This window comes from Oryctolagus cuniculus, chromosome 11 (genome assembly GCF_051225735.1).
Source record: "Oryctolagus cuniculus isolate XC-2025 breed Fujian yellow rabbit chromosome 11, ASM5122573v1, whole genome shotgun sequence".
NCBI lineage: Eukaryota > Metazoa > Chordata > Mammalia > Lagomorpha > Leporidae > Oryctolagus > Oryctolagus cuniculus.
Window position 1 is genome coordinate 81,125,070 of NC_142877.1, and position 21,562 is coordinate 81,146,631.

At 36.7% G+C, this 21,562-nt stretch overlaps 1 long non-coding RNA gene across 5 annotated transcripts in view; it reads left to right on the forward strand.

Moving 5' to 3' along the window:
- The window catches only part of LOC149123544 (uncharacterized), a 240,457-nt gene that overhangs the window by 69,435 nt on the left and 149,460 nt on the right, over nt 1-21,562 (forward strand). The window contains exon 3 of one of the 5 annotated variants that reach the window (XR_016217155.1): nt 7,884-7,983. The exons of the other annotated variants lie outside the window; for them this stretch is intronic. This is a non-coding gene — a long non-coding RNA (uncharacterized LOC149123544). Of the gene's footprint in view, nt 1-7,883; nt 7,984-21,562 lie in introns of those variants that run through there. 5 annotated transcript variants of the gene reach the window in all.

Genomic DNA, 21,562 nt, shown 5'->3' on the forward strand with positions numbered 1-21,562 from the left:
AAATAAATTCTTGTCCATATGAAGGAATTATAATCCAGACTTTACCAGTATAAAACAGGCACAAATAGTAAATTGTCCTTCAATAGCTAATTTCACTAACATACTCGAATTTGTCCTAAGTCACAATGTGTATATCTGAAATATCTGCCTCTGGGAATTCCTTTTCAGTTACGGGTAGCTCTCTGATATAGTGCTGGTCCATGACATTTAAGCAGGAATCAATTGAGTGGAGCTTATGGGAAAATCATCCTGATCCTAATTAAATGGGGATAGACACATTGATATGTCTGCCACTTTTGAATATCTGTCTCTCCAAACTCAGGAGTTTAGTCCCTGGAGTCTTACATTAGTAGAATATGACAGAAACTTAATCCAATTATGGTATTTAGAGCTGGGATATTTGGGAAGTCATTAGATTCCAGGAGGTCTTTAGGGTGGAGCCTCCACAAGTCAAGGATGATGGCTTTAGAAGAGATAACACGGATAGACCTCCCTGTCTTACTGTGTGATGTTCGGTGTCACTTCAGGACTCTGGCAGCAAGAACACCATCAGAAGAGGTCAAACAGAGCTCATCCAATCTTGCACTGTGAACCTCCCGAGCCATCAGTCAAAATAATCTTCTTTGTTTTATTATTTTAGGCTGCCTCGGGTATCCCAAGCTGTAGCAAAAGCTGACTGATGCAGCCCTACTCACCCTTTCTGTAAACTTGGCAGTTATCTGACACCAATTAGGATGATCACAGGAAGGTGACAAAGCACAAACAAAAACAGAACGAGACAACAAACAAACAAACAAAAAAAGCAGGCATTGATCCATGTAGGATCTGTCAATCTTGACGTATTGCTGTATTCCCTTCCTGGATGTATTATAATTGGGTGAGAAAAGTAAATTCTGCTTGGATAAAACATGTGTTGTTACATGGAGTTGAATGCAATCCCTAAAGTGATTCACATGTTGATATGCAGCCAGGTTAAGTATCTGTGACTACCAGTAATTCTAAATCTGTATGAATAACTCTACAGGTTATAGTTCACAGAGTTTTTATGATTTTATTTGATATTTTATTCATAACCTGCTCAAATAAAATCCAAGACTAGAGTTGGGATGTAGCACTTGGGATACCAGCACCCTACATTTGAGTGCTGGTTCAAATTCTGGCTACTCTACTTCTGATCTAGCTTCCTGCTAATGCTCCTGGGAAAGAAGTGAATGATGGCTCAGGTGTTTGAGGGCACTGCAAACTAGGTAGGAGATCAGGATGGAGATCTTGGATGTTGGTTCTGGACTGGCCCATCCCTGGTTGTATCAGCATTTGGGAACTGAACCAAAAGATGTAAGATCTCTATTTCCCTTTCTCTTTTGCTCTGCCTTTCAGATAGATAGCTATCTTTTGAAAAATAGATTAAAATCCATTTGCTATATTTTAAATAATAAAAATTATATAGTCCTACCAGAAGTAATAGAATTTAAGAAGAGAATATAGCAATAAGCACAAACAGTAAAGATAATTTGTAATAGCAAAGACATGTCTAGAGAAAGAATATTTTTTTGCAGACCATAAGGTAAGTATGTTTTTATGTAACTCTAGAGTCAGCAATTTACCATCTTTACCAATCTGCTGAATTAAATATGCTCAAATAGGGGCTGGCATCGTGGTACAGAGGGTTAAGCCACCACCTGTAATGCAGGCATCGCATATGGGCATAGGTTCAAGTCCCTGCTAATATGCCTGGGAAAGCAGTAGAATATGGCCCAAATGTTTAGGCTGCTACACCCATGTTGGAGAACTGGAAGAAGCTCCTGGTTCCTGGTTTGGCCTGGCCCAGCTCTAGCTGATGCAGACCATTTTGGGAGTGAACCAGCAGATGGAAGATATCTCTCTCTCCTCTCTCTTTTCTCCTCTCTCAATCTCTCTCCCTCTCCCTCTTCCTCCCCCCCACCACACACAGACATCACATAATTCTATGTTACTTGAATATCATATATGAGTAAAAGAAAGTAAGCCTTGCATCCTAATTTATACTAGTTAGAAACTTCCTCTCTCATTTGTGTGCATAGTTGATCTGCATATTTTTAAGAAATGCTGAGAAACTGAACAGCATCCAGAGAAGAGTGACAGTGACATAATGATCAAAAGGTTGAGAAGTCAGTCTTACAAGGAAAGGTTAAAAGAAAGAATTGCCTTTAGACTGGAGGGAAGCAACATATTATCCTCCACGCTATGAAGTGTATCATTTTTGGTGTGACACTATGATAGGCTGAAAAAATGTTAAGTTTTCAAAGAGAAATCATACTCATCTATTCAATAAGTAATTTTGAATGTTCTTATGAGCCAGGCCCTGGAGTAGGTAAATAGATCTCTGTTCTTTCCTTTTAAAATTTCAGTCTTGCTACAAGATGAGGATGATTGTATTCCTAAGGCTAAAGGTTAAGTTGGTTTACAACTGAAATATCATTACTCAAAAATAATAGGACTTGGGGCCAGCATCGTGGCATAGCAGGTACAGCCACTGCCTGTGATGCTGACATCCAGTATGGGTGCAAGAAGTGGCCCAAGTGTTTGGCCCCTGCCACCCATGTGTGAGACCCAAGTGCCTGGCTTTGGCCTGGCTCAGTACTGACTGTGTGGCCATCTGGGGAGTGAGTCAGCAGTTGGAAGGTCTCTCTTTTCTCTCTCTCTTTCTTCATGACTTTCAAATAAATGTATCTTTTAAAAAATGATAGGACTTGAGGTTTTTTTTTTTTTTTTAATTTTTTGATGGCCCACACTTTCACAGCTGGTGAGGTGGCCCTGTTCTACAAGTAGTTAGGGCTATGGTACTCCATCCTCAAAGATAGAATGCTCGTCTGTGTGGCTGAATTAGATCACCACCTACCCGTGAAAGATGGGAGTATTAATTTAATTTAAAGTAAGTGACAAGGAAGCTGCTGTTAAGTTCACTTTAATCGTGGTTTCATTCAGATTGTTATATCTAGGTAAAAGGAGGGATGTAACATATTACCTTAAGCCACCATATAGTCAGCTATAGTCATTTTAATTATGGAATGAGACAAAGTTGTTAGGAAAAAAATAGCCTTTTTCCACAGTTATGAAATATCAATGTATCAGTATTATCATTCTTAAAAACTACTAGGGGGTGGATGGATGTTAGGCAAAGCAGTGAAATTGCTGCTTGGAACTCCTGCATTCCGTATCAGAGTGCCTGGGATCAAGCCCCAGCTGCACTTGCAATTCCAGCTTCCTGTTAATGCACATCAGGTCATGGTCCAAACACTTGGGTCCCTGATACCCATGTGGGAGATCTAGGTTGTATTCTACATTCCTGATTTCAGCATAGCCTAGCCACAACTGTGGAGGGCGCTTGGGGGTTGAACCAAAAGATGGAGATCACTTTATGTCTCTGTGTGCATTTTTGCTTTTAAATAAATAAAGCAATTAAATAAAAAAATTACCAGAACAGCCAAGCATGCTGCTGGATAATTGAGATAAACATTTTCTAAAATCAGAACAGGGAGGTCATCTCTCTAGGTCTTGTCTACACTGAGTTTTAAAGTGTTGGTGTTGTTTTTGGCTTTGGCAACTTGCTCTTTCTGTTTTATGGGTACTTTCGTTCTGTAGAAATGTAGAATACCTAAAATATGTTAATTATGCAAATGAATTTCAGAATCCTGTTGATCTGAAGTCTGTATTCAATGGTTTGCCATGAGGCTTCTAGTCATAGAGAATCCTCTACCCTAATCATTGAAGGCTCCAAATTATGATTTGGTTTATCTCTTCTCAAAGACTAAGCATTTGCGTCATACATTCGCTGACATCTAATGAGGTTCAATAGTAAGTTTTTATTGAATGCTCCCTACACTGAATCTTCTTCATCTTAAAATTTTATGGTATTTAGTTTACATGGGTATTTGCTACAACACCTTTTATTTTATAAGAAGATTTATTTATTTATTTATTTATTTATTTGAAAATTAGAGTTACAAAGAGAGAGAGAGAGAGAAATACCTTCCATACATTGATTTACTTCCCACATGGCTTCAATGACTGAGGCTGGGCCAGGCCAAATCCAGGAGCCTGGAACTCCAACCAGGAACTCCCGAATGATGGCAGGGGCCCAAGTACTTGGGCTATCTTCTGCTGCCTTTCCAGGCACATTAGCAGTGAGCTGGATTGGAAGAGGAGTAATAAGGACTTGAACTGGTGCCCATATGGGATGCCAATTTGCAGGCAGAGGTTTAACATGCAGTGCCACAATGTTGGCCCCTAAAACAACCCTTCGGATTCTGACATTGTAGGCAGCACATTGGCAAAGTCTCATATGATTTGATAATATTGTCAGGTTCACAATGAATCTAGTTCTATACTTACAGTTCAAATCCCACAAGCACTGTAACAAATAACTTTATAAAATATGGTAAAACTATTAAAATAATTCATAAATCCAAATTCTCCGAAGTCCTTCTAATGAAATTGTTTGTAATTTATTCATGAGTAGGTATTTCAAACAGAATAAATCACATCCTACATCATTCTGTGAGTGTTGTATTTTTTGCAACTTGACATGTATGTCCTTTAAGTGGCTCCATCTTATAACAATTGGAGATAGATTTCTTTGAAAAAAATTACAAATATATTAAACACTTATTTTTATTTGGTTGAATTATTAAATCTCATTTTGCTCAAAGGCATAGAAATGTTTAAAATGTAATTATTTTCTCTTAAGTATCTCTTACATGAAGTAATTGATTTACAATTACAAAAATGTGGTAAAGTCAAGCAAAATTAGTTTACTTTTTGTGCTGACTGATTCATTGACAATCCTTTGAGTCAAAGTGTTCATATTGGCTGTGTTAACAGTTCACGCTTATGTTTCTTAGAATTAATTTCTACTAACTTACATCTAATAAAAGTCATGATTTATATAGACTTAAGGTATTGAGACAAATTATATGGTACAACATGACTCAGTCAATTAGATATTTGTGGCTAATATATGACTTCCTGAAACTTTAAATATTCAGAAATTATATGTTTAACAGTTGCAAGATTATTTTAAGTAAACACAGAAAATAAAATTCAGTGTTCTGAGTATAGCTGGGGCTATATACATGAGAAAATCCAGCCTGCTGTTTTATGTACAATTCAAGGGATTCTTTGCAATATTTTTAAATTTTTATTTGCCTTTTAAAGACTTATTTGAAAGGCAGAGTTACAGAGAGAGAGAAGAGGAGAGAAAGGAGAGATCTTTGAACCCTGATTCACTCCCCAAATGGCCACAATGGCTAGGCAGGGCCAGGTGGAGGCTAAGAGCCAGGAGCGTCTTCCAGATCTCCCATATAGGTGCAGGGGCCCAAGGATTTGGGCCATCTTTGGTGCTTTCTGAGGCGCTTTAGCAGGGAGCTGGATTGGAATTGAAGTAGTCAGGACTCATATCAGCACCGGCCCCCATTTGATTATTTTTAATACAGCTTTAGCAAGGTTCTAAATAAGCGAGTTAGATTTGTCAGTATATTATCTAGAATATCTTATTGCTGCTCATTTTCCCCTTCTTTTTTATTTCATCACAATTACCTAGATTAATAGCCATATGGTTGGAATGATATTCAATATTTAAAACTAGGTTTCACTTCTAAATTTATATGAAACTGCTTTCTTGCATTTCTGATAATTTGGTTAATGAAAATATGGACAAGATAGCATATCTGAATTACAATAGAACATTGACACTTTATCATAAAACCCTTATGTTTAAACATTGAATATCAACTGGTGATTAAAAATAATTATAACTATTGCTAATAAGAAAAGAATTCTCTAGACACAGGCGAGGGAATGCCACTGCATCTAATATTAAATCCACCTACTGGGAATTTGTACAGGCTTACTCAGAAAATCCTGGATGATATAAGACATGAATTTAAAAATGCAAGATATTTTTATGTCAGAATGTCAACTGAATCTTGTATCTCAGTCTAATGGATGAACATTTATTCAACATAGCCTTTTCTCTATCTATCCTCCCCCTTGCAGAAGGATAGTGAGATACTGAGATATGGCTAAGAATCAACAATTGACACCCCTCCCAAAACAACCAACCAACCCCCAAATCAAACCAAATGAAAATACAACAAAAACTTTTAAATATAATTTAAAATTTAAAAATTAGTGGTGGTACACTACCTCAAGTAATGAAGATGGCCACTATATTTTTATTGTTCAGTTTATGGTGTTCGGAATGATCAGGAAACTAAAACATAGACTGAACCTTGATTTAAGTGAAACTCTTTTATGACTAGCAGTCTTGTCCCACGATAAAATGAGTCACTCAAAGTAATAACCAGTTCCTCATCTTCCAGGGATCCTAGATCTTGCTAGACCACACTGAGCAAACACATAGTTGCGGTTTATTAAGTAGCCTTATTAGGCTAATGATATCCTTTCCAAAACTCTAACATCTACCTACATATTTTATAAGATTTTTCTGAGAACTAAATGAGATAATATATATGTAAGTACTTTGTTAAATATACAGATTTTGGGAAAAGTTAATTTTAGGCCTGTAATTTTAATAATAAGTAGAGATTGATACAAACTAATTTAACAAACTAATTCTAGAAAAAATAGGTAAAATTGGTGTTTAATATTTTTAAACTGTGAGACATTCTTTTTATTGAAGTTGAATAAATCATGAAGGAAAATTTTGATAAAATTTTCCACACTTAAAGAAACTACATTCTTTTAATGAGACATGATCAATTGAAATTAATATATAAGTGGAAAGCAGTTTATGCTACATGCAAGCAGTTAGTATCTAATTGTATATTATAAAAAGAACTCATATAACTATACAAGACAATATTTTTAAATCCTTTGAGATAAGCATGATGAAGAATAAACTTTGTACAGAAGCTAATACAAATATTCATAATAATTACATGGGAATTATTACTTGCTAGTAATTAAAGAAGTGCCAATTAAATCTACCTTAACAATAATCCTACATCTATCAAAGTAACAATATTATAAAGATGATCATATTCAGGTAGAAGTGAGTTTGTTGAGAATTTGTTGAATCTATGCCATACACTCTTTTGAAGGAATTGAAAATTCTTATAAATTTTCTGCTAACAATATTATAACAGGATTACTAGTTTGGTATTGAGAGGCAATTCTCTATGTGCCATTTTCATTTCTGTGTATTTTGTGAACAGAAGCGCCAATGATTTTTTATCTAATATTTTCAAGAATATTTTATAGCAAATAATGTTGGGGGGTATTTATTTATTTGTTTATTTGAAAGTCAGAGTTACACAGAGAAAGAGAGGCAGAGAGAGAGAGAGAGAGGGGTCTTCCAACCGCTGGCTCATTCCTCAAATGACTGCAACAGCTGGAGCTGTGCTGATCCAAAGCCAGGAGCCAGGAGCTTCTTCTGGGTCTCCCATGCTGGTACAAGGTCCCAAAGACTTGGGTCACCTTCTACTGCTTCCCCAGGCCATCAGCAGAGAGCTGGATTGAAAGAGGAGCAGCTGGGACTCGAACCATCGCCTATATGGGATGATGGCACTGCAGGTGGTGGCTTTACCTGCTGCGCCACAGTGTTGGCTCAGAGATAGTTTTTTATTCTTTAGTATAATAAAATTAATTTCTCCCTCCAGCACCGACTCCAGGTATGCATGCTGCCCATTCTAAAGAAAAATAAAAAAATTCCTTAAATTCAAGGCTCTTTCCCTATAGCACAGCACAGTCCCTGTTCAAGTGTCATCTTCCCTTCTTCACATAATCCTGTTCCATTTGCGGCTTAATGAACAGATAGAGGGAAAATGATATTCTAGCTGTTGCTATTTCCATAAGTAAAAAGCTGTCCATTGTCTCTGATCCAGGAGTGCCATGTATTCTCTCAGCAAGCACCAAATGATTGCAGAGCCACCTGATAGCCAGAGGGTAAAAGTGAGTCCTTGACATCTGGCATGGTGATAAGGTACTGAGGGTTGTGGGTGGGAGGGAAATTATGGGGGCGGGGAAGCCATTGTAATCCATAAGCTGTACTTTGGAAATTTATATTCATTAAATAAAAGTTAAAAAAAAAGTAAAAAAAAAAGATAAATTTTCCAATCAGACTATTTAATATTCACATTTGAATCCTGCCTTATGTAAGCCCTGAAGCTTCCCCAATTCCATTTCTTCATCTGCAGAATGAAGGCTATCATGCCCAACATTGAACACCTATGAGACTATGGAGAGAAAATGTAAATAAACGCACTGACATTGTGTTTGCCTTGTACAAAAACACAATTAATGCTTATCTTTGTCTTCCCCTACTTCTCTCCACAAAAACCTATCTCAAGGAAATTGAACATTCAAATATCAGCAAAGCTAAATTCGTAACTGATGGAAGCATTTATTGTGTGTTAGTCTCTGAGGAGGTAGCTGAGATCTGGAGGCGCACTGCTTGGCAAGGAGGAGCGCAGCACAATGATGTAATCTGCTTGGAGCTTTCTGTTCAGGAGTTCAGTTCAGAAGCATTCCTGTAGAGTGTCGGGCCAGTGGCAGAGGTCTCCGGAGAGAAACAGGAAGCTCAGAGTTCCATCCCACAGCCTCTTGCTAACTCTATTCTAGTAAGGTTGAAGGCAGGCAGGAAGGGCACACTGATGGCTTTGTTTATGTGTTTGTCTTTAGCCACCTTTTGCTTCTGCCTAGGGTTGTTTTGTTTTGTTAGTTTTTATCTCTTTAAGTCTCTGATACTACTCCCAAATTTGTTTGAGGCAAATTCCTCAGCAAAATTCTCTGAAGCAATTTTTTGTTTCTCTTCCCTCTCACCATATCCAAAGGACCTGGATGGGGTTCAAATGATTCTTCCATCTGTTTCTTCTAATGTAATGACCTCAATCCTCTTCCTTAGAGTTATATCTCCTTTGAACTAATTATTGCCTGGGATCAGACTCAAGTTTGCTTCCCTCCCTCTGACTTGGTTATTATGCTGTGCCAGGTCCTCTCTGGAGCAGGGAGGTCACATGGGTTCTGTTCTGATGTTTCCCGGGCAACCTTTTGTGTCTCCATCTGGGTCTCACTCTCCGAATTCCATATGGCCATAGACCAGTTTTTGTCATTTCCCTCCTAGAATAAGGATGGGCCATTTAATTCTGAGAAAAAAAAAATGAAAAGGAAAGGAAAAAAAATCTATCCACAGGAAAAAACTAAGGGATTTCTGTTTATTGGTGTCATTTTCTCAGTTTTTGCTATTACAAAGAAAAAGTTGTAATAAGTAACTTTGTACATATACCATGTTTTACATGTGCATGTTAGCTGGCAGAGTAAATTCTGAAAAGTCGAATCTGATGAGTAGATGGAGAACATGCTTTCATTTTGATAGTCTTCGCCAGGTTGCCTTGACAAGGTTGTGGCATTTTATTCCCACTGGCAATGTGTTAGAGGAATTATCTCCTCCCAGGCTTGCTTAGGGAGCTTGTGGTACATTTTAGATTTTTGTCATTTATATAATAGACTAAAAATTATATCTTGGTGTAGTTTCTGGTTTGCTGTTCTTCTATTCTGAGAGGATAATTATGCTTTGGTATATTAAGAGGTGCCTTTGTTTTTTCTTCTTGAACCTAAAAATACCAGGTTCGTATTCTTTGCTCATTTTTGTACTGCGGGTTGTTGTTGTTGTTTACTTCTTTTACGTACTTCTTATATATTCTTTGACACATATGATTTGAATTTTTTGCAGTTTTCTTTTTTTAGCATTTTTAATCAGATAAAAATTATGTATCTACAAGGGCACCTCAGAAAACTAATGTAAAATGGAATTAAAAGATGCTTATTTTGGTGCAAAAAATGAAATGTGTGTGTGGTTTTCATAATGTGCATTTCCATGAACTTTTTGAAGTACTCTAGCCTATCTCTATATTTGTTTAAATAGGCAGGTCAGTAAATTTTAAAAATGTCATATAATGAAACTGAGGTCTTATTTGGAATGCCTTCCCAATCACAAGACTGTATTTTCTCCTAGAATCCAAATTGCCTTTTCTCCTTCTTAAAAACAATATTTATTTGAGAGGCAAAGTTACAGAGAGGGGTGCAGGGAGAGGCCTTCGAACTGCTGGCTCACTCCCCAAATGGCTGCAGTGGCTGGAGTCAGGCCAATCTGAAGCCAAGAGCTTGGATCTTCTGAGTCTCCCACGTGGGTGCAAGGGCCCAAGTACTTGAACCATCTTCCACTACTTTCCCAGGCACATTAGCAGGGAGCTGGATTGGAAGAAGAGCAGCCTGGAATGACTGTGCTACTTTGCCGGCGCCCAAAAGGAGTCATTTTCTGTGAAAAACATGGCAGTCTATTTTCAGACAAGAAAATACTAGAAATTTTTAAATCACCTCCAGGAATATTGCTATCTTAGCATAGAAGAGAATGGTTGACATCACAGACTTTGTTAGCAGGCTCCCTTCCCTACCAGCTGTACTGCTTTATGGATGTCAATCACTGTCTGCCTAAGCAATCTCATAGGAAAGCTACGGAAAACAAAGCCTTCTTTGTAGAGTTGAGAAGAGGAAACTAGATACAGTGCTAAACTCAGTTCCTGGCAAATGACAAAATTCAATAAATAGTTATTTTTAGTTATTTTTTGAAGATTTATTTATTTGAAATGCAGAGACAGAGAGAGAAAGAAATCAATTTTCCATCTACTGGTTCAGTCCCCAGATGGCTGCAATAACCAGGGCTGGGCCTGGCTGAAGTCGGGGGCCTGGAACTCCATCCAGGTCTCTCGTGTGGGTGGAAGGGGCCAAAGTAAGGAGCCAGTTTCCACTGCCTTCCCAGGCATATTAGCAGGGAGCTAGATTGACAGTGGAGCAGCCAGGACTCGAACCAATTCTCATTTGGGATTCCAGTGTCACAGGTGGCAATTTAACCTGCTGTGCCACAACACCAGCCCTTATTTTTAGTTCTTGACGTTGGATTTTACCTTAGAGTACCCTTCTTTTTAAAATATAGAAATATGTATGTGTATGTATATATATATATATATGTATGTTAACTGAAAGCAAACATAACATTGAAGCATATGATAATATGGCTCTTCGAGTGTTCTGTCACATTTCACTGGTTGAAAATAACACCTTTAATCTATAAGATGAGGCTTTGGAGATGTTCATCACCGCAGTATTTGGAGAATAACCCTTTAAGGACCTACTGGCTGCTGACTGTAATTTGGTTAGTTCAACATCTTTCCCATGGAATTAGAGTAAAATATACAAAACCAGGTCATCCATTTTATAACAAAGGCCCTGGTGTGGCAGTATCATGCATTTTAAGTGTATATCAAGCTTTCGGGAGACAGCTGAAGATGGATGTTCAGCATGCGGTGTCACATTTTTAGACATGTTCCCAAGGTCTCATTATTTTGTCTCTTCATTCTTGCACTTCAGCAGCTAGAAATGGATTCACTGCTTCAAAATCCTGTGCTATTTCTTTACTGTAAATTTAGACTTTAAATGCCATTGTCACTGGTAAATGCATTTGTAAGAAATGTGCAAATGCTCAAGTTCTTTTTTGAAGTGTGTTTTGGCTAAGTTATCTCTACTTAATGAATAGTTCCAAAACAAAAGACACAGATAATAATCATTATTCTACTTTTCTTCTTGCTACCTGGGTGAAACTATAGGAGACAGTTGAAAGCAATCAATTGTTCTTATCTCTGAATAGTAATAATTATTTTACTGCAATTTCTAGAATTTGACTTTTAGTTTCTGTGGGAGAGCTGGAACTACAAAAATATAAATGGTACAGTAATAAAGTGAAAATGCATTCACAAATACACAAAAAGGTAACACCTTGTTTAAACAGTGAATAATTGTCTTCTTTTAATAGTGCATTTATTTCAGTAGTGGTATTGAAATGTTGAATAGCAATAAAAGCCACATCACCACATATTCCTGTATAATTCATGGAGGGTGTTAGTTGTCACTATTAACAAAGTCTCAATACCGTACTCAGTTTTTAGCATACATAAGTTGGGTGAATTTGAAGAAATTATTAATTGCCATGAACCTCATGCGTTTAATGTGGATAATAATAGATATCTCAGAAGAGGATTGTGAAGATAGAATATGCACATAAGGATGTTAACACAATGTCTAGTCTATGATAAATCTACAATTCTGATTATTAATATAAAGATAGAAAAATGAAGCATGCTCATTTTATTGACACAGGTTCTTATACAGCTACATAGTGTGCTTTCCTTTGAATTTATTTTAGACATGAAGCTTGGTGTTACGTTTTTGTATTTAAAAGTAGTTGACTTAATTGAAAGTCATCTAAATACAAGAATAACAAGATTTTTACTTTAAAGGTTTGTTTATAAATCCATTTATTCTGAGTTTCAAGATTTACGTAGGGTTACCTAAACTTCAGATTTAGTTCTTTATACAAGTACCAAAGTATGTAAATATATTCTTTAGAGGTTTAAAAATCCATGTATATTTTTCCTTACAAATGTATATTGTTACATATGCCATCTTTATTTAAAATAGGCTACACATTTTTTTCAAGCTTGAAAATTAGTGGAATCAGGTAATGACCGCTTGGTATTCTCTAAAAGTAATTTAGGGCTGCACCACATTATCCATTAGGATTGCCAATTATATAGATAAACAAATTAATTAACATTTCCTTATAATATATGCTTAAAATAATATTGTTTATTAAATAAATAATATGGGAAATTTAATTCCTTAGCTGCATTTCATCTTCTATCGTTAACATGTGGCAAACATGTTAGAAACAATAGAAACACAGAGCATTTCTGTGGTTGTAGGAAGGTTTATCGGCCAGTGTTATCTCATGGAACTGGTGGGTCACAGGCATTGATCTTCTGTGGTTGAACATACTTTTATGATCAGAACCTTCTACAGTCTTAAATTCAGGTTTCTGAAGGAGCTCCGTGGTATTTGGTGCTAATGCTGATATTTTAGTTCAGTAGTTCTCAACTTTGGTTGCACATCAGAATCAGTGGAGAGGTTTAACAGACCTAGATATCTAGACCACCTGCTACAACACAGAAGCACTGAAATGGAATCCATAAGGGATGGCAAGCAGACATTAGCCTTTTTAATGTCCTTCTAGTAATTCAAACATCTGAGGAAACTCATAGATGTGGAGCCAGCCACACAGATCCGGTTTTCACATGGGTCATTTTTCTTATCACTTGCTTATCTCATGTTGGAAAGTAACATAGCTCTTCTCACACATTGCATAATTTATTCTTTTCTTTTAAGATAATACTTCCTGCTATTATTTCTTTATGCATGTGCAACATCATTTTCCCACAAATTGCTTAATTTTATTGTTACTATTTCCATTATAAGTCAGAAGTCTTCTTGTCCAGGTACTTTCCTCTTTCTCAATACTTTTGACTTTTTCAGGCAATAGTAAACATAAATTGATAAAAAAAAAAAAAAAGTCAAAACCAGCAACAGACAGGGAAACAGTGCAAAAAAGGAAAATGAAGTAGGGGAAAATAAAATGACCTATGTACTATCTTCCAAATGGTTGTAAAGGAGAGAATTAAGGTGCTCATACTTTAGTAGCTAGAGTTTAGCTTGGTTTATATGCACAAAGGTTCCTTTAAAAATTGTTTATTAGAGAGAAAGAGATAGAGAGAATGGTTTTTCATCTGCTGATTTACTCTATAAATGCCTACAACAGCCAGGGCTGGGCTGGGCTAGGCTGAAGCCAAGAGCTAGGAATCCAGGATCTATATCAGCAGGAACCTGGAATCAGGAGCAGAACTGGCGCTTGAACCCAGGCACTCCAATATGAAATGAAGGCATACAAAGGAGAATCTTCTGAATTCATAGCCTTTGAACAAAATTATTATCTAGCAACAAGTTTAAAGAGACCTGATTATTTTTGGAAAGCTCATGGTGCAAACAAGTATCTTTATTAAGAACTTTAAGAAAATGCTAGTATTTTCTTAAAATACTATGTTGGAAAATTTGGATGGTGTAACTAAGAAACACAAATAGATAAATAACATTTAGTCTACTCATTCATTTACTGAAGTATCCTATTCATTTACTGAAGTAATTCAATGTGACAAATTGTTAGATGGTCCCCAATATCTATCTACTTTGCCTTTTTATGCATACTAATAACATTTTTGGTAAGGATTAAGATTTTTTTAAAGAGAGAGTTAAAAAATAAACTCATAGAAATAATACTGGAATTGTTCAATATATAGCTCTGTTGGACTAGCTTTTTCTCTTAACATAATGTTTTCATTATGTTTCACATTTTTCCACTGTAATGTGTCAGTGCTTCATTCTTTTTTTTTTTTTTCTTTTTTACTTATTTGACAGGTAGAGTTATAGACAGTGAGAGAGAAAGAGAAAGGTCTTCCTTCCGTTCACTCCCCAAATGGCCGCTACGGCCTGTGCTGCGCCAATCCGAAGCCAGGTGCTTCTTCCTGGTCTCCCATGTGGGTGCAGGGGCCCAAGCACTTGGGCCATCCTCCACAGCCTTCCCGGGCCACAGCAGAGAGCTGGACTGGAAGAGGAGCAACCGGGACTAGAACCCGGTGCCCATATAGGATACTGGTGCCGTAGACAGAGGATTAACCAAGTGAGTCACGGCGCTGGCCCCTGTTGCTCTATAGTGTTCTATTGTGTGAATATACCAGTTTGTTTATCCATTTCTCCTTGGTTGAAAATTGGGTTGTTTCCACTTCATGATTATTGTGAATAATGCTTCCATGAATAAGTATGTAAAAGTTAAAAATAAAAATCATCAATTTTAAGATATTTAAAAGATCAAATATTTGAGAGTTCTTCAAAAATTTCATGGAGGGGCCCATGTTGTGGTACAGTGGGTTAAGCCACTGATTGGGATGCTGGCACCCCAAATGAGCACCAATTTGAGTCCTGGATGCTCCATTTCCAATCCAGCTCCCTGCTAATGTGCCTGGGAAATCAGCAGATGATGGCCCAAGTACTTGAACAGCTGCCACTCAAATGGGAGGCCTGGTTGGAGTCCCAGGCTGAGTGTTTGCAACCATTTGGGGAATGAACCAGCAGATGAAAAATTGATATCTGTCTCTTTCTCTATCTTTCTGTAATCTTTCCTTCAAATAAATAATAAGTAAGTAACAATTTTTAAAATTTTCATGGAAGGCAGAACTTTAGGCAAGTTTATTTTAATGCAAAAATTTTTGAAACCCGCATATATAAGGGTCTTCAAAAAGTTCTTGGAGAATGTATGTGATGAAAAGTCCACGCATTGATTTCAAAATTTTTGCAGCAAAATTAAACTTATCTTTTAATTACATGTTTCTAAGAACTTTTTTTAAAGTATTCCATAAATAGAGATGTTGAATATCAAGTCATTATGAAAGTTAGTAACTATCTTAGCCTGAATATTGGCTCAGCTTAATAATAGAGAACAAAGTAATACTAGTTTGATCAAAAGTTTTTTTCTCTTTTATGTGAAAGGTTAGGAATTTAGTCCCAGATAGCATGATAATTCCATAATTATCAAATATGAGTATCTAGGCTCCTTCTATTTTGTTGCCCTTTCATCTTTCAAATAATTTCCATTTTTGCCAGTCAAAGGGAAAGAGAATAAAAATTAGAAAAGAGAGGATACATTTCTTTCATTTACAGTCATGATTTGGAAATTGAACATGATAGCCCCATTCACATTTCGCTGTCTAGAGCTTAGTCAAAATGTCATACAAATTTTAAGAGAAGCTGGGAAAGAAATGTCTTTGGTTGAGAAGCTCTGTTTTCAACTAAAAATCTTACATACTGTTAAGAGAATGGATTGGAAAGGGAAAATATAAGTCTCTAGGAGGAAGAGATTGATCATTATAGTCTTAGAAATGTATCTATGAGCTATACTGAATTTGTAAAAGCTAATTAAAAATTAAACAGTTTAAAATAAAATTAGGCACTCAAATATATGGGTACACTATCTTACCTTTGAGCATGCTCTATTTCTTCTCAAATGCACTTACTGTACCCAGTTCAAAAACCAGGATTCATGGAGAATAGACAGTCTTTCTCTGCAGAATTAAAACTGCAGTTTAGAATTTTCTTCAAAACCAGGCACAATGATTGGCTTTTTGTTAAAAAAAAAAAAAAAAAAAAAAAACAGAGTTAATTAGTGGGAAGAAGACATCAAGTCCTGCTCTTTAGACATCATATTGAACTATTGTCTTGGTTGAGTTATAGTTTTGTATTTCTCATTAGAAAGTGAAGGTTATAAGGAGTGGTAGTGAGATACTACGAAGGACTGTATTATCAAATCACAACAACTCTAGAAAACCGATCCAATATTAACCTTTACAAAGAAATCCAAGGAATCAGAGCTGGAACATGGTAAAATCTGGTACTTCTGAAATCTGGAACAGTTTTCCCTGTCTTACAGTATTACCATACACCCTGCCCCAGATTTAATATATTACGTCTCTAAGTGATGCCTCTAGCATATTTCTAACACAAAGAGAACTGTCCGTCATGCTCACAAAATTCATTTTATACTCTTAATTAGTGGACATGGTATTCTGTGGCTGGCTATGCTTTTAAAGTCCATAAATTATGTTTGTTTGTTTTTTTTTTTTAACCTTAACAAGTTGAATGGTCAGGATTGGTTCTGTTAAATGCATCCAGAGATAGGAAGTCTACATTGTATACAACAGTAAAAGAAAAAAAAATGAAATCTGGTCATTTGCAATAAAATGGATGAATCTGGAAAACATCATACTTAGTGAAATAAGCCAGTCCCAAAGGGACAAATACCATATGTTCTCCCTGATCTGTGAGGACTAATAGAGCACCTAAAATGAAATCTGTAGAAGTGAAATTGACTCTTCCAGAAGGGATGACTTGAACTGCTCTTGTCTTAACTGTTGAGGAACATTTTTGTTTGTTTTTTCCATTTTTTTTCTTCTATTTGTTGAACTCTTTACTTAGCATAGAGTTAATCATATGTGTATAAAGTCAATTGAGGATGGATCTCAGTAAAAAAAAATAAAGTGGGACTAAGGGAGGGAGGAGGAAGTTTGTAACTGTAAAGCTGTATAGTACTACATACATTCCTAAGGACTTCTAAGGGTACAGTTTAAAAAATTGTCATGGGACCCCCCAAATCCCATTAAGCTGGGTTGTAAAAATGCCATCCTAAGTGTTAAAGTGATCATATTAAGTGTTAAAGTGAACATATAGGTAGGAATAAGTGTTAAAGTAATCATGTAAATAGGATCAAGTGTCTGGTAATAATAATAGAATTAAAAAGGAGAGAATGTTCCAACACAGGAAGCAATCCACACAGCAGACTCATAGATTGATAATTGATTTAAGTAACACTCTGACCTCAGAATCAGCCCTTAAGTCTTCCTGGTCTGGCTGAAAAGTCCATAAGAGCATTTCAGGAATGGAAAGCTAAGACACTGGATCTCTGTGAGACCCCAGTGGAAGAAAGTGGCCATCAAAGGATGTACTTTTCTCTAAAAGGAGGAGAAAATTTCCATTTTGCTTATGGACTAGTCTAAATACTGATGGAGTTTGTGGATTCAAAAGGCTTCCATAGACTAGGCAGCTCATGTCAAAAGCCTCAGGTGGTCACTGATGTCATTCATAAGAGTGATAATTATTAAATTAACAATAGGAGTCGCTGTGCACTAACTCCCTATCCAGGACCTTTGTCCTCAATGAGTTGTATTATCAGAGTTAACTGTAAAACTAGTTCTCTAAAAGTTTGTGTGTGTGTGTGTGTGTGTGTGTGAGCAAATTGTTGAAATCTTAACTTAGTATAGAGTTGGTCTTCTGCATACAAAGTTAGTTGAAAATGAATCCTAATGGAGAATAGGACTGGGAAGGGAAGAGGGAGGAGGAGGCGGGGTGGGAGTATGGGTGGAGGGCAGTTTTGGTGGGAAGAATCACTATATTCCTAAAGTTGTACTTATGAAATTTGTATCCCTTAAAAACAAATAAATAAATAAATTTTTAAAAAGTTTACACTGTTTTTTTATCTACTACTACTAAGATTTTTTAATAAACATATTAGAAATTTAAGTCAATTTAAGCCAAATAAAGATTTTTTAATAAACATATTAGAAATTTAAGTCAATTTAAACCAAATAAAGATGGCTTATACCAGAAGAAAGTGTGATGTACCATATCATATAAAGTCTGAACGTAGGATGGTTCCAATGTCAATGCAGAGTCTGTATTATGACAACATAATCAAGCTCCTCTTCTGTTTGCCTTAATCTTTGGTGTGTGTTCTCATGGTCAACAAAAACCTGCCACAGCTGCAGACATCATATCCTGGTTTTGTGAGGATTAAGATCTTTCTCAAGAACCTATCAGCAAATTTTTGAACCACATAGATGAAGCTTGAGTCACATGCCCATGGTATACCTGGGAACAACTGAGTGACTAATGTTTTCTGTCTCTATTGTGTGGAAAGCAGGAAAGTAAAGAATAAGAGGACAGACTATGTCCCTAACCCTTATGAATTTTACTTCTCATGCAAATAAAGAGCAAAACTATATTTTCAGTAGCTTCTGTAACAGCATAATTTCTTCCTAGCTCAGAGTTAATGTCCCATCCTGATTTTTCTCATTGATAGGAGATTTAGTTTTAGTTCTTCACATCAACTCCAGTGAATGGGCATCTCACCTCTCTCTCTCATACACAGTTAGATGGCATTATTTTCAATATTTAATAAGCTGAAAATACTTTAAAACTGACAAAATTATTATATGGTAGGATTATGAAACTTGTATTTTAAGCACAGCATATGGAATAATTTAGTTAGATTACCACTTAAAATATTTAGTGCTTGTTTTCCTTTTCCTTTGTGCTTATACAACCCCTTACCCACTTGATTAAGGCTCTTCTTAGTGATTTCTGATAGTGTGAAAAGAAAAATGATATAATTGAAATTTTCAATTATGCAAGGCCATTTTGGTTCAGAGTAAATGCTTACCAATTATGTTTAGTTGAAACCAATATCTAGTGCAATAGTTAGTCTTCAGCACACTGTTATTTTAATGAAATTGTTGCAAGGATAAAATCATCAGTTACTTTCTAGAAAGTGATGAATTAGTCTTAGAACAATTCTTTTAGTAGATACCCGAGTCCTCTAAGAATGAAGATTTCCTGCAAACAGATGGATTTAAAAAAAAAAAAAAACTTGCTTTTTATCAGTTCTTCATGACTTACAATAATAATAAAATATAACTATTTTAATATGACTATGATGGTAGAAATTAGTAACTCACTGGTGAGACAAATATTGAGATATTGAGTCTGTGGATGCAGGACAGAAGAATGAAATGAACTAAATCTATTTTACCACTCTAGCTTCCATTTATATGTTCATTCTTTTCATATTCAATACGTATAGTGCTTTTATCAAGCATATCTAATTCTCCATGGCTCCTTTAAACCACCATCCTTTATTTGAAGTTCACTGCATAAAGAATATCAGACTCCTCTTCATGCAGTGAACTTCAAGGTGAGAACCTCTGGCAGTCTTAGTTCTGAACTGCATTTGCAATGCAAATCTGATCATGTCACACATTTGCTCAAGTGACTTAAATGGTTTTCCTATTCAGAAAAGTACTTACTGGGCCTTGCCTTATCTACCTCCATCCTATCTCCTCAACGTTATCACTCCCTGTTTGTATCACCCTATTCTCTGTGCTTCTTCCTCACTGGCTTTTTTAGTGTTTTCTGAAATGCCTACTTCAAGGTCATTCTGCCTGCTCTTTCTTCTCTTCTTTCGAGCCTAGCCCATGTCTCATTCACATCTCTGCTCAAATTTCACTGGTCCATTTCAGAGAACTTAGAAAAATTGCTAATTTTATATCTGTGCCTTATTAATATTTGTATCAGTTGGAACCAGGATGAATCTCTTTTTAAAAATCATAGCATCCTGAATGTGTCTAGATTACACAGAGTGGCAATACCCCCTGCTATTGCCTATTGTGATCCAGCTTCCTCCAGAGCTGTGACCCAGCAGACATAGAATCTACTGCTGGGTGAATTATTGTCTGCCCATTAAGGGAAGAAAATATATGCTTCAGGTGTGTGAAGTGGAAAACATCCCAAACCTTTTTTACTCCTTCAAGCTCAACTTCCTGTTACATCAAACAGAATAGAAGCAAATCCAGAAATGACTGCTACCACACCTCTCAGTATTTATCTGTACCTGTATCACTGTACTCTGCAATCCAAGTTGTTTCCATAGGTAAAATTTCCCTGTTCTTTTCTAAGACTAACTCACTCTGATGCTGGTCCACCTGATCTTATCGTTTTTTACTTAAGAGGTTTCTCAGGGTGACATCTTGGCTAGTAGTTAAGATACCAGTTAAGCCATTGCATGGTGTGGTCCCTGGATTCTATGCCTGACTCTAGCTCCCAACTCTAGCTTCCTGCTAATGCAGACCATAGAAGGCAAATAATCGGGATAGCACAAATAACTGGGTTCCTGCCACTGATATGGGAAACCTCAAATGGGTCCTCAGCTCCTGGCTTCGGCTAGGACCAGAGCTGGCCATTTCAGGCATTTGAGGAGTGAACAAGTGGATGGGAGGCCTACCTGCCTGCCTGCCTGCCTTCCTTCTGTCTTTCTCTTCTTCCCTCCTTCCAATAAATAAATAAATATAATTTAAAAATATTTTTGTATAAATATTCCCCTCTCTATCCGTTTTTTTTTAATTATTTCCCACTTTATCACAAGCCAACAGACATACAACACACTGTGATATCAGCCAAGTTAAAAACAAAACTTCCTTGAAACGTTATTTATCTTAGCTGCTTCCCAGTTTTCTGCTCGTGTGTATAGCAAAACTGTTCCAAAATGTTGCCTGGCAGATTTCTCTCCTCTCATCTTCTCTAGAATGCTCTCCAATTAGTCTTTGATTCATGCCAGTTCAAGAAAAGAGATCTAATCATTTCACCAAAGATTTTCAAGTTGGTAAATCCTGTCACTTTGAAGACCTCATCTTACTAAAACTGTCAACAGCTTGGGACACCTGCATCCCGTACTGGAGCGCCTTGTTCAAGCTCTGGCTACTCTGCTTCCAACCCAGCTTCCTGCTAATGTGTCTGGGAAAGCAATGCATGATGGGCCAAATACTTGGGTCCCCGCCACCCACAGAGGAGACCTCAGTGGAGTTCCAGGCTCCTGGAGTCAGGCTGGCCGAACCCTAGCAGACCGTGTGGGCAACTGGGGAGTGAACCAGCAGATGGCAGATTGCTCTCTCTGGCTCTGCCTCTGTCTGTGTCCTTCTGCCTTTCAATAAATAAATAACTACCATCAGCAACATTTAAAACTTTATTAATAGCTCCATCTCAAAACATGTTTTCCACATAGCTTCCCAAGTGCTATTGATGATTCCCCTCTCCCTTTGCTGACTACAAATTCTGTTTCATTTGTTTCTTTTCATTACCCCGATCTCACAACACTACTATGCCACAGGGCTTGGTCTTTGCACCTCTTCTCTATGTAGCACACTCTAAAAGGATCGCATATAATCTCACAGCTGTAAAGGCC